The 14827-nt window shown below is 43.2% G+C and overlaps 1 protein-coding gene across 1 annotated transcript in view; it reads left to right on the forward strand.

Moving 5' to 3' along the window:
- The first annotated feature begins 14708 nt into the window (after positions 1-14708).
- The window catches only part of LOC146811125 (sulfate transporter-like), a 90931-nt gene continuing 90812 nt past the window's right edge, over positions 14709-14827 (forward strand). The window contains exon 1 of the mRNA XM_085614492.1: positions 14709-14761. The gene's annotated coding sequence lies outside the window, so the exon portion shown is untranslated. The remainder of the gene's footprint in view (positions 14762-14827) is intronic.

The following is a 14827-nucleotide window of genomic DNA, read 5'->3' on the forward strand; positions in this document are numbered from 1 at the left end:
GTGGTGCAGCTGCATTGGTCCTCTTGGACCAATCTGCAGCCTTTGATGCGGTTGATCATGGTCTCCTGATCAGCCGTATCTCCTCCCTAGGCATCGGGGTCAAGGCCAATACTCTGTTAGCATCCTTCTTAGCCAACAAAGCCCAATCAGTTAAGTTGGGTGTTTTTAAATCCCCTCCTTTTTCTCACGAAGCTCCTCCATCAGCCCTTTGCTTTTTAATGTCTGCGTGACCAACCCTCGCCGAGAGATTAAATCTGCTGACTTAAGCCTTCCATCATACGCAGACGATACTCAAATAGTTTTGGCCGTCCATAAGGACAGAGATTGCGTCTCAGATAATTTCCATGATGGTATGTTGGCAGTGAATACCTTGATGTTCAATCACTGCCTCAAATTAAATTCCTATTAGACCGAGTTTAAGGTGTTTGGTAACCTCTTCTCCGGTATGGTCCTCCTGTTGGTGGCCAGACAATCTGGGACTGGCTCATGTCCCAGTTACCAAGGTAAAAAATCTCTGGGTCATCCTTGATGACAAGCTCTCATATAAATACCATGTCAACTCAGTAGTCTCCTCGTCTTTCTACATTCTCAGAATGGCTAAGAAACTGTTTCCTTTCATCCCCATTGAAGCCAGGAAGACGATCATATCGGCCTTGGTTCTTTCTAAGGTAGCCTATTGTAACAGTCTACTGATTAATGCTCAGCAATCAGTCTGATCAGAAAACTGCCCAGGCTGCCTATCAGAAACAGAATAAAATGTAAGGTGCTGTGCATTGCCTATAAAGCCACACATCATATAGGACCCGGATTTCTGAAGAAATCATTAAAGATTTACACCATGCATGGCCAGCGCAAATCTACTGGTTGTTCCCAGAACATATAGATCCAACTGGGGTGACAGAAGCTTTGTGGTGGCCACTGCTAAGCTCTGGAATTCTCTTCCCTATCAGATTAGAGACATGCCTTCACTTTTAATGTTCAGGAAAAAATGGAAAAACCTGGATTTTTAATAATTAGGTTCCTTTTAACTGTCTCCTCTCACTCTGTCCTGTCTCAGGAGCAGCTAGTGCAGAGACTTTGTGCGCTCTATAAATTGTTATAAAATAACATAACTGTAGGTAGGAGACTAAGCGCTGAGCCTGCTCATTCACACCGCACAAAGAGTGCATTTTATGTTGCTGTTTGTGGTGCCCAAATTTTGGCAGGGGCACCACCGATAGTTTTATGATGTGTTAATGGGAGTGGCAGAGGTGCAGCAACTCCTCCCCAAAACTTCTTCAGAATGTCAATCTAAGTTTCTTGGATCATTGAAATTATGACCACTCAAGAAAAGGCTACCAGGTATTTATAAATGCTGGTGCTGGAGCTTTTGCTCCTTGGCTCTCGAGTGTATGGTCCTAGCGGTTGGGTCTATGGCTGCATGTTATGGTGTGTAGAATGTTTTTTTAAACTTTGATATATGTGATTTAAAATTGGAAATGCTTTCTTGGCAATGATTGCTGTTGAATATTACAATCTTCACACTACTAAGGAATGTTTGTCTGTGGTTATTTTTTCTATTGTTTTTAATGATGAATCCTGACATGTGATTATTTTTTTTATTAATATGTCTGTTTGACAAAGCCAATAGGCTTGCCTTGTATATATTAACATGGTGACCCCCCTGATGAAGCCAATAGGCCTGCCTTATAGATGTTGGTGGTGTGACTACTTGGCAGAGCCAATGGACCTGCCTTATATAAACTGATGTTGTGATTCCCTGACAAAACCAATAGACCTGCCTTATATATGTTGATGTGTTTACCCTTTGACAAACACACAAAAGGTGATGGGGGAATGCTTGCAATTTCTAACAACTAGCAATCACATGGGGTATCATTCCAACCCATTGTTCTTTTGTCCTCCATTCCACCTCAGTTTGGACCCAGCAATATGCAAATCAGTCTTTCCCATGGGTGTCCTCCTCAAACCAAAACACAAGGAACTTAAGACCAGTGTCACCCTGATTGTGCATCTTGCTTCGAGTGACACAGCGAGCACGGGTCCCATGTCTAGGCATACCCTTGGCCAAGCTACACCTGACTTGAATAAATGATGTTACAACGCATACCATTACAAAGAATGCTTTTACATCACAGTTTTTACAACGCAAATACTATTACATTGCATGTTTTTACAACGCATACCATGTACATTGAGATACATTAAAACTACCATTACAACGCATTCCATTCCAATGCAGACTATTACTAAGCATACCATTACAATGCATACTATCTTTTTAATATAAATTAGTATTTTCTTTTCTAACCGTCCCCTGGGACGGTATGCAAGGGAAATAGGGGTTTTGGGTGGGGGAGATTATTAATATCCACATATTAATTTTAATACTTGGGTAATTTTTAAAGTACCTTTCCAATAAAATACCTGTGTATTAATAAAAATATCTAAAACATTTTTCAAAAAGACAGGGAAAAAGAAGCATACATTTTAAACATATTACAAAAAATACTATCCTCAGAGTCAAAAAGAGATTACACATACAATCTACGAAGAACATAAAATGTAAGTCCTTCAACTATTTTTATTACACTCCCTGTGCCAGCAACTATACAAAATGGCTGATATTCCGAGAAGGAACGTATAAACGAACAATTTTACACATGGCAAACTAAATATACATATATATAATAATATTACCAAAATACTGTTTCCTAAACATATTTTCTTTAAAATGTTGTTTTCACTAAAAAAAGTATAAAAGAAGCCGACCATCATTTTGTGCTCAGTGTTAAACTGACTTTTGAGGTGACCACACACAGCAGGAGTAGCAGGAGAATTTTGCAGTTTGTCAAATTGAACACTGCCATCTACAGACCGAAGTAGGTGAACGTTTACAATAAAACAGCATCCAAACATTAACACATAAGTCACAAACACTCACAATAGAATTTTACATTAATTTATAGGGTTTACACATTTCGAAAAGCAGCCAGCAATCTAAAGCAGATATTAGACAAATAATCTTAACATTTAAAAGTAAGTGATTAAATGAAAAAAAATTACATAAATTCAAAAAGCCCATAAGGTAGATAAAAAATTTAATTACATTTTTCTTTTGAAATTAACTGATTTTTTACATAAATCAACACCAAATAACAAGCAGGAAGAAACCAATCTTTACAGAATCAAATGTAAGTAGACTGTTAACAATAATCTGAACGAAAACAAACAAAGAAAATATATATATTGATCCCAGAAATAAAACATTAGCAGACAAAGATCAGAATTATATTTAAAATATTACTAATTTAACTACACCATGTTTTTAACTCAGGAAACAGGGTGAGGTAAGGAGTTGGATAATGGTGGGGCAAATTTACAATTCCTACTCTGACCTGTACTCTCCTCAGGGAAAGTGCTGGATGGTGGTTGGTGCAAATTTACTATTCTTAGTCCGACAGGTGCTTGCCTCAGGGAAAGTGTTGGGTGGTGGTGGGGGCAATTTTACTATTCTTACTCCAACCGGTGCTTGCCTCAGGGAAAGTGTTGGATGGTGGTGGGGGCATATTTACTATTGCTACTCCGACTTGTGCTGGCCTCAGGGAAAGAGTTGGATGGTGGTGAGGACAAATTTACTATTCCTACTCCAACAGGTGCTTGCCTCAAGGAAAGTGTTGGATGGTGGTGGAACAAATTTACTATTCCTACTCTGACAGGTGCTTGCTTCAAGAAAAGGGTTGGATGGTGGTGGAGGCAAATTTACTATTCCTACTGCAACCTGTGCTGGCCTTAGGGAAAGTGTTGGATGGTGGTGGGGCAAATTTACAATTCCTACTCTAACATGTACTGGCCTCAGCGAAAGTGCTGAATGATGGTGGGGCAAATGTACTATTCCTACTCCGACAGGCGCTTGCCTTAGGGAAAATGTTGTATTGTGGTGGGGGCAAATTTACTGTTCCTACTCCAACAGGTGCTTGCCTCAGGGAAAGTGATGAATGGTGATGGGGCAAATTTATTATTCCTACTCCGACTTGTGCTTGCCTCAGGGAAAGTGTTGGATGGTGGTGGGAGCAAATTTACTATTCCTACTCCAACCTGTACTGGCCTCAGGAAAAGTGCTGGATGATGGTCGGGGCTAATTTAGTATTCCTACTCCGACAGGTGCTTGCCTCAGGGAAAGTGTTGGATGGTGGTGGGGGCACATGTAATATTCCTACTCCAACCTGTGCTTGCCTCGGGGAAAGTACTGGATGGTGGTGGGGGCAAATTTACTATTCCTCCTCCGACCTGTGCTGGCCTCAGGGAAAGTGTTGAATGGTGGTGGGGGCACATTTCCTATTCCTACTCTGACCTGTACTGGCCTCAGGGAAAGTGCTGGATGGTGGTGGGTCAAATGTACTATTCCTACTCCTACAGGTGCTTGCCTTAGGGAAAATGTTGGATGGTGGTGGGGGGAAATGTACTATTCCTACTCCTACAGGTGCTTGCCTCAGGGAAAGTGTTGGAAGGTGGTGGGGGCAAATTTATTATTCCTACTCTGACCTGTGCTTGCCTCAGGGAAAGAGTTAGTGGTGGTGGGGGCAAATTTACTATTCTTACTCCAACTTGTACTGGCCTCAGGGAAAGTGCTGGATGGTGGTGGGGCAAATTTAGTATTCCTACTCCAACAGGTGCTTACCTCAGGGAAAGTGTTGGATGGTGGTGGGGCAAATTTGCAATTCCTACTCCAACCTGTGCTGGCCACAGGGAAAGGGCTGGATGGTGGTGGGGGAAAAATTAATATTCCTACTCCGACCTGTGCTGGCCTCAGGGAAAGTGCTGGATGGTGGTGGGGGCTAAATTTACTTTTCCTACTCCGACCTGTGCTTGCCTCAGGGAAAGTGCTGGATGGTGTTGGCAGTAAATTGATTCTACTTACTGTAAATAAATTACATTTTTAACAGTAACTTTCCTATTTTCGTTTCAGTTATTTTTCAAACATACAGTCAAACATTTTAATTTTTTTTCACTCTCTCAAAGGATTAAACCATACAAACCAGCAAGAATAGAGGAACACATTCCTCAATCAAAGTAAATTCAAAAGCCCATCACCACTGGAGATTACAAAGCATACAAGGTAAAAAATATTTCAAAAACAACATTTTGCTTTTTTTGCAGGTTTCTTGGCTTTTTTTAAACGTCAAAAGCACTAATCAATTTCTTTCATGCTAATTGCAAAACAAAAAAAAAAACAAATATCAAACTAAAAACATTTCTCCACTTCTTACAGAACCAAAGAATCCAGACCACCAAGCAAAACATAGTAAAGAACTGCAGCAAAAGTCCCAAGTAAACCAGCAAATACACCAAGCCTTTGCAGCAAGACAACAGATTAACCTTAAAAAAGGTAACCTTTACCATTCTGTAAAATATAACCAAAATTAACCTTTTTTCATCCAAGGAACAAAAGCATGAAACAATTCCAACAAAACATTATCAAAGCAATGTAATTACAACCTGGTAAATTTTGCAAAAAGTTAAAACTTTAAAATAAACAATGTGTACTAACTTTTCACTTACAGGCAAATTCGTTTTTTAAAAACAACCACACAAAATCACTAAATCAATCCTTTTGTTGTTTCTACAGAGAATGGCAGCAAGAAAAGAAGCCAAATATATACAGTTAAGCCATGGAAATCGACTGTTAAGTCACAGTGGCTATGTTTAATGTAAGGAGAGATTAACTGAGCCCAGGTGTCATTGGAGGTGTGTGCATTATTACTCATCACATTGCACAGGCAGAGTGGTTACTCTTGGTGACACTGTTGAAAGGACCACTGAGCATAACCACTCCTCCTCTGCAATGGAGATAGAAGTAAGAGAGAACTTAAATAAAATCAAAGCCCTGGTATCCACCTCCAATGAACACTGTGGCTCAGTTTTGAGCAAGGTCTCTCAAAACATTCCAACATATGTAGAAAGTTGTATGCCCACAATCCCCAACCTAAAAACAGGTAAGTAACCCCCACATGTAATAACTCAAACCTTTTCTGACATAACCATTCCACCTGAACTTTCTGTAACCGTTACTAATGATCCTTTTCTTTTACATGACAACCAAAACCCTCTTGAAAGAATATTAATCTTTAGCACACTCCATAATCTTGTTAAGTTGGAAAGTAGTGATATTTGGATGATGGATAGGACATTTAAATCCACACCCCATCCATTCACCCAAATATACACTTTTCATGCCTGTATTAATTAAAAGTAGTGCCCTTAGTTTACAGTTTACTCCCTGAAGAACAATCCTGAACATACACTGAATTTTTATCAGTGATAAGAGCTAAAACTAGGGGTGGGCGGAATTTGCGTAATCGCGTTATGCAAATCTCCGCGAAACAGTAAAAATCTCCCCGAACATGCAGAAATTCCGCGAACACGCAGAATTGCTTGTTTGCGATGCTTTTTTCCTGTTCACACACAGTTGCTGTTTGCGTGCTCGGGGAGAAATATCTCGCGAACACGCATTTTGATAACGCGAACAAGAAAAAATTTCGCGAAGTCGCAGAAAGCAGAATTTTGGGCAATTTTGCGTTCTCCGCGGAACGCGAAATTGCCGAAATTCCGCGAGCGGAACGGAATTTACCGCCCAGGCCTAGCTAAAACCATGGACAAAATTCCTGGAAAAGTGTTAACATGATTACCAAAATTACCAAAATGTACACAGATACCCAAATTCAAGGATATTTTTTCACTTTTCACAGGCATATTGGCGAAAAATAAAAATAAAACATCCTCAGTTGAGGATTATATATCAGACAGCAAACTACAATTTGAATTAAAGAAACTAACTGCACTTGTCTTTGTTCCTCCTAACAGTGTAAATGAATACTACACATCTATTACTGAATCTGACTACTTTACTGCAAACGAGGACAAATTGGCACCCCTTCTAAATTACTTTGAAGACACATGGATTGGCCATCTAAGCAGGTCAGGCCGCAAGAGGAAACCACATTTCCATGTGAAGTGGTGTAATTGCTACTCGACCTGCGAAGAGGGAGGAGCTAAAACAAATAATGCCATAGAGGGATGGCACAACTCCTTCAACAAATCTATTGGTAAACCACATCCTAACTTCTATAATTTCTTGGAAATTTTGAAGAAGAAGCAAAGTTTCCAAGAAATGAGAATTGTGCTATCATTAACTGGTAGTCTGAACCCACGAATCTGTAAAAGAACAAAATAAATGTCTGAGAGACTATTGGGTGCAATTCAACTAATTTCGTTGATGGTGTCTTCAGACTACCTAGATAATACTGCACACATCCTACATTTCTAATCTACACTAACTGCTAAACCACCTTACTTGCCTGTTTTGAGAAAGAATCCCCCTAATTAAAATGGCATTTAAAAAAAATATTTTAAAAAAGTCGGGTTTTTTACCTTCAGTTGTCTTCATTTTTCAATTCTTGCACTTAGGTACAATCCAGCCTTTCACCAAGAGTCTTGAGCAGTCCTTTAATCCATTGCAAATAATCCATAATCTGTGAAATAATCCTTGGCCCGAGTTAAACTAACCAAAAAGGGCACAGTTCGGCAAAGCCATATTTTAACAGCAAAAAATTGAGCTGTAAACTATTCTGTGCACACTTGCAAAAAACGCACCCCAAAAAAAATCCCTTAAAAGAATTCTTGTTTGGCAAAAAACGCAACAAGATTCCATCGATTCAATCTTCTCTTGTGTGAATTCAAGTTACAAAATCCATCAAAAAGTAATAAAGTTTCGAAAAAAATCACAACCCAAAAATCCATCGTTGAAATCCTCTCTCGACCAGAGTCTAGCAGAAGTCCCAAAATCCATATATCAATGGTTTAAAAATGGCCAAAAAAGTTTTTTGCAACCCACAAAGACTTTCTCCATATTCCTTCGTTCTATCCGGAAAACCACGACAACACAATTACAAAATTACTAAAAACCTGTTGCAACACAAAATTGTACCAGATAAGATTACTTTCATAACACTATTGTTTAATATAAAAAATAATCAATCTTTTTAAAGTAATCCTATTAAACAAAAAGTGTTACAAAGCAATCAACCCGACGTTGGCCTACAACTGCTACCTGTTTTGGAAAAGATTTTTAAGTTAAAACACACAATAACATCAAAATACAACTTTCCTAGCTCTTACTTCCTCCCTCCTTTCTCCTTAAAATAAACTTTACCACTCTTAATCTATTTTTAATAATTTAAATTTGCCTTACCTGGACTCAGCTCTCCCTTGCTTCTGATCCGGACGACAACGAACCTCGCAATGACGAAACTTACGTACACGCAGCAATGTCATCTCTTTCCGTAAAAAGGAAAAAAGGACAATTTCACCCATTGACTTCAACGGGAAACCAGGGGAAAATCTATAAAGGAAAAAGATTTATGTTACAATACATACAAAATCTATGTTTATTTTTAAAAACAAATACTACTACTAAAATATTTTAACAACATTTTTTGCATATTTATTTATTCTGTTTTATATTTCTAATGAATACAATAACAATATTTACAATACGATTATTATGTCTATTAATTGTTTTATGAAATATTAATTTTTTTTATACAATGTTTACTTCTACAGATTTTATATGTCTATTTATGCATATTTATGTTGTACATTTATTCTCTAGTAACATTTATAAATATCCTATTTAACTTTTAAAAGATTTTTATTTCTAAATTTTTAAAATTAAAGTTAACATTTTTAAAGAATTTTTTAATTATAAATAGTATTTTTTCTTTACATCAAATCAGCCCCTATCCAAAATCTCCCTGAATTTATCTGCACATTACTTTAAAAAAACAATTATATAATACATTTAAAAGTTTAACAATTAAAAAACGTATAAATTAAGTAATAAATAGTAATCAAGTATTAAAATTAATATCTGAGTATTAATATACTCCCCCATGCAATACCCCTGTTTCCCTTGCATCCCATCCCAGAGGATAGGTGCAAATGCCTTTTTTAATATTATTTCTTAAAAAAATTATAATTAACATCAGTAAATCAAAATATCAATTAATACTGTAGAATTTAGAAAAATTACCTGAGTATCCACACACTCCCCCACCCAAAACACCTATTTCCCGGATTTTTGATGCAAAAGGCTTTTTCATTAAATTACATTTAAATTAATTTTAAAATTATCTAGCAGTAAAACTAAATTTCTATTCATTCTAAAGTATTAATACCTTAGTATTAATGGGTTCTTCTACCCAAAACCCATTTTTCACATTCATCCATCCCCAAATTATAGAAGCCTAAATTAAAATAATATAAAATATTTCTATCAATATAAATTAAATGTAATATAAATTTCAAAAATATTACCTGAGTATTAAAACACCCCCCACCCAAAACCCCTACTTCCCGTACATCCCATCCCAGGGGATATGTGCCAAATATATTTTTTTAAAAAGGGTTTCTCCCTTGCTTTCTGTCCCCTCTGTGTTCGGCTCTGATGCTTTGACTGTCGGTGTGGAAGTTGAGAGGCAAGGGTGGAGACATGGAGGTTTCCCTGAGCATTTAGCCCTGGCTCTGCAACAGTCGCACAGGTCTTCCACCTTGAAATCCTATAGGCGTCATTGGGGTAATTTCCAACACTGGTGTGCGGTTCTGGGGTTGTCCCCTCTGGCGTGCTTTTTGCCAGAGGTGCTTCAGTTTCTCTGGGAAGGTTTTGAAAAAAGGTTGGCTGTTTACACTTTGCAGGCTCAGTAGGCCACTATTAGGGCCTTCTGTTCCCCTTGAGGAAATTTGTCGGATGTGGAGTATTTGGTCTCTCGCTTCTTGCAGAGTTTCTCTTTGTCCCGCCCTTTGGTGAGGCTGTCTTTTTCTTTATGGGATTTACCCTTGGTTTTGTGGGCTCTTGTGGCTCCTCCTTTTGAGCCTTTGGTTGTGGTGGATGTTAAATTTCTGACTGTGAATGTGGTCTTCCTGGTGGCTTGATGTCTAGGGGAACTGGGGGCTCTGATGGCTTGGGAGCCGTTTTTGTCTTTTTCGGGTGATGGCGTGGTTCTCCGGCTTTATTCGGCCTTGGTTCCCAAGATTTCTTCTTAGTTCCATTGTTCCGAGGAGTTGGTGTTGCCTGCTTTAGACGTGTCTCCTGTGTCTGCTGATGACCTTCCTTGATCTTTGCTCAATGTGTGCAGGGCTCTGTATGTCTAACTGGATCGTACAAGTTCATTTCGGAAGTCTGATTCCCTGTTTATCTCCTTTGGGGTGGCTTCTCATTTGGGGAAGGCTTCTTCTTCTTTCATTGGTCGCTGGCTGAAGCAGGTCATTATGTTGGCTTACTCTCTTTCAGGTGCCCCTCCTCCGGCTGGCGTTGAGGGGCGTTCTACCCATGGGATGGCTGCTTCATAAATGGAGGTTCGAGTGGTGTCCCTGTCCGAGATCTGTAGAGCGGCTACTTGGGCTTCCTCTAACACTGTTGTGCTGCATTATCAGATCCAGAATTTGCTGGGGGATGATGCTAATTTTGGTTTGGGGGTTCTACGGGCTGTATGATCCTGAATTTCTAGACCTGTTTCCTCAATAAATCACTTGCTTTGCATTATGTTTTATTCCGGGTGGTTTGTTGTTGATGAATGCCAGTGTTTGCATGGGTATTCTCACTATTTATGAATGGGATGAAGACAGGAGGGACCTGGGAGGTAATACCCTATTACCTACTGTTAATCTTCATTACTCCTGGTCCCGTTGTCCTTGTTCCATTCATTACTTCCCTCCTGGTTTTGCAGGCCTTCATCTGGGCTTGGTATTCCAGGATGAATGCGGGGATTGGTACACTTTTGTACTCCCAAGGGGAGAGGGTTGAGTAGGGCCAGCATTCCTTTGTTCTTTTTTTCTGGTGTGAGATAGTATTATCTCACTATTTATGAACGGGACCAGGAGTAATAACGATTACCGGTAAGTAATAAGGCATCATTCAGGCTTGATATGCTAAAGCAATAAGTTTGTTACCATCATCACGTCCTCACAAAGTGAGCAGGATTCTGGTTGGACAAGGTATGGGGTGGACACAGAATAGCAACACAGCAATGAAGTACAAGATCTACAATCATATAACAATCCTGGATATTAAAGCACTGAAAACATTATGGTGCCGATCACGATCCGGTAAAAAATATCCCCGTGCGACTCGTATCCGGTCTTTTTACCGTACGAATCGTACAAGTGCCGTACGAACTGGCAATCACGATTCGCATGGTAAAAAGTCCATACGAACCGCATTGGGAATCATTCCCCACACGTCCTCGGGTCGGAAAATGTGTCCGACACGTCCTCGGACGATTTACCGTACAAACGTGAAAGGTGAAGTCCGACCGAGGAATCACGATCCATCCCGTGCGTCCGAGGTTACAACCGGATGGAAAAATCACCGTCCGCACTGAACTCCCATAGCAACCATGGAGACGTGCCCGCATACGCGGCCCCAGCCCCCGTAGGTACGCGCCGACCCCCCCCCCAGCCCCCGTAGGTACGCGCCGAACCCCCCCCCCAGCCCCCGTAGGTACGTGCCGACCCCCCCCAGCCCCCGTAGGTACGCGCCGACCCCCCCCAGCCCCCGTAGGTACGCGCCGACCCCCCCCAGCCCCCGTAGGTACGTGCTGAACCCCCCTGTATGTACACCCGTGTACGTGTCGAACCCCCCGTGTACGTTCGAGTCGAACCCCCACCCGTGTACGTTCGAGTCGTACCCCCCGTGTACGTTCGAGTCGAACCCCCCCGTGTACATTCGAGTCGTACCCCCACCCGTGTATGTACGGTGCGTACCCCCCCGTGTATGTACGGTGCGTACCCCCCCGTGTACGTTCGAGTCGAACCCCCACCCGTGTAGGTACGGTGCGTACCCCCCGTGTATGTACGGTGCGTACCCCCCCGTGTACGTTCGAGTCGAACCCCCCGTGTACGTTCGAGTCGAACCCCCACCCGTGTATGTACGGTGCGTACCCCCCGTGTATGTACGGTGCGTACCCCCCCGTGTACGTTCGAGTCGAATCCCCCCGTGTACGTTCGAGTCGAACCCCCCCGTGTACGTTCGAGTCGAACCCCCCCGTGTACGTTCGAATCTTACCCCCACCCGTGTAGGTACGGTGCGTACCCCCCCGTGTATGTACGGTGCGTACCCCCAGCGCGCGCGCTGGGTGTACGCACCGTACATACACGGGGGGGTACGCACCGTACCTACACGGGTGGGGGTTCGACTCGAACGTACACGGGGGTACGCACCGTACATACACGGGGGGGTACGCACCGTACATACACGGGTGGGGGTACGACTCGAACGTACACGGGGGGTTCGACTCGAACGTACACGGGGGGATCGACTCGAACGTACACAGGGGGGTACGCACCGTACATACACGGGGGGGTACGCACCGTACATACACGGGGGGGTACGCACCGTACCTACACGGGTGGGGGTTCGACTCGAACGTGCACGGGGGGGTACGCACTGTACATACACGGGGGGGTACGCACCGTACATACACGGGTGGGGGTACGACTCGAACGTACACGGGGGGGTTCGACTCGAACGTACACGGGGGGGTTCGACTCGAACGTACACGGGGGGGTTCGACTCAAACGTACACGGGGGGGTACGCACCGTACATACACGGGGGGTACGCACCGTACCTACACGGGTGGGGGTACGACTCGAACGTACACGGGGGGGTTCGACTCGAACGTACACGGGGGGGTTCGACACGTACACGGGTGTACATACAGGGGGGTTCGGCGCGTACCTACGGGGGCTGGGGGGGGTTCGGCGCATACCTACGGGGGCTGGGGGGGGTCGGCGCGTACCTACGGGGGCTGGGGGGGGGGCGCGTACCTACGGGGGCTGGGGGGGGACGGCGCGTACCTACGGGGGCTGGGGGGGGGTTCGGCGCGTACCTACAGGGGCTGGGGGGGGTCGGCGCGTACCTACAGGGGCGGGGGGGGGGGGACGGTGCGTACCGGGCCACCTACTCTGGTCGATTCGCGCCGTACTTCGCTTTTGCGGCACTTTTTGGGTGCCGTGAAAATATTGCCGTCCGGACTGCTGTCGGTTCGAATCGTAATTCCTGGGTCGTGAAACGCTGCCTGAAAGCGTCCCGACGTCACGTCGCAGCATTCCCGGATCACATTCGTATGTATATTTTCGTCGGTCGGTGTTTTTTACGATTCGTACGGAAATGGTGTTTCCGTGCGAATCGTAATTCCATGTTTGTAAAGTTTTACGACCGGGTACGAGTCGGACGGGGAAAACGCTCCGACCGGCGGTTCGTACCCGGTTTTTACCGGATCGTGATCGGCACCATGTGACTAATTCCAGGCATTAAACAGATGAAGGAATTAGACGAAAGTGCGTTAGGATCACTCGAGATGTGTGACACTTCATGACCATTCCCAGAATAGGAATGGAGATTTAGAGCTATAAAGAAAAACTTTTGCAACTGAGATTAGCAAACTGAGCCTCTCAATAACCAATGCTTAAGTGAGCCACTTCCCTTTAATCTGCTCTGTCTTTCTGAACCCTACTCACTGACAAATCGGTATTTTCACAATGCGGCGGCAGAGGAAATGTTTGACTACCTTAAGCATGTGTGGGTGCCCATACCTTACAGGGGACCAACTCAGTGCTTTAAATAGGCCGGTACTGCCCGGTACGGAGTACCGGCACTTTTTTATTTTCAGATGGAGAGTACTGGCACTTCTCAAGAGGGACCTAATGCTTTTAATTGGAGAGCACCGGCACTTTTCAGAAACAAGCAGGTACTCTGGTACAGAGCACTTCTATTTTTCCATGTCAAGCACTGGACAAACTGCAATACAGCTCTTCAATACATAATGGAGAAATGCACTAGAGCTATCTTAAAAGAGCTTTCTGAGAGCAAACATGGAAGCTTTTACAAAAAAAATGTTTTCAAGTAAAGTCTATGTACATTTTTATTTTTAATATTTCTGCTTACATATTCACATGTATAGCACTATCAGAGAAGTAGGCCGCAAATGCTTATGTATGACTGTAGGTGTGTGTGCATTGGTGCCTGCCTGTTTGCTTGCTGTCCTGTGTGAGTGATTGCCAGCATAACTGATGGACTTTATGAAAATGCAAGCCCGTGTTTGTGTTGGTGGGCACGTTCCCTTCATTTGCTCTCGTAATGTGTGCCTATGCATTGTTTCGCTACTTGTCTAAATGTATTATACATTTCTCGGATGTGTGCGAGACGCAATCTTCTCAGGTGATTGTAATGTCCACGGAAACCTTTCCAGCTTGTTCAGGCATTTCTTCCACAGAAAGCCGAGACCCCCCTTGGGCTCCATTTTTTTGGGCAGGCTGGCCCCACTCCTACTGCCACACTCCGCCCCTGTTCACTTGTTTGAAACTTTGCCATTCCTGGACATTGCACCCAAACGCCCCCCCACGACAAGGAAGTCTGTCCTCTCTGGATACACGGACGGTCGTGCACACCACTCACGTGCAAGGGTCACATCGCTAAACTTAGGCTGTAGAGGCAACAGACTTATTGTTTTGAAGAAGATGACCCAAAACAGGGGGCCTTTTGTTTTCCAAAATACTGCACGGTGCCCTTGGGGCTGGTCTGGCTGGCCGGAGACTACAAAAGGGACAGTCACTTTGCGGTCAATGTCATTGCCTCAGCTGCCTGGCCGGGAGAGCGAAGGAGAGAGAAGAAAGGAACGCCCGGGCTCCACCCCCCGCAAACAGGTGCTCATCTTTATTCTGTCTGGGGAGACCTACTACAGCCAGGGTTTACAGGCCGAAACACTTCAC

Source organism: Triturus cristatus, chromosome 7, assembly GCF_964204655.1.
Source record: "Triturus cristatus chromosome 7, aTriCri1.1, whole genome shotgun sequence".
Classification (NCBI taxonomy): Eukaryota; Metazoa; Chordata; class Amphibia; order Caudata; family Salamandridae; genus Triturus; species Triturus cristatus.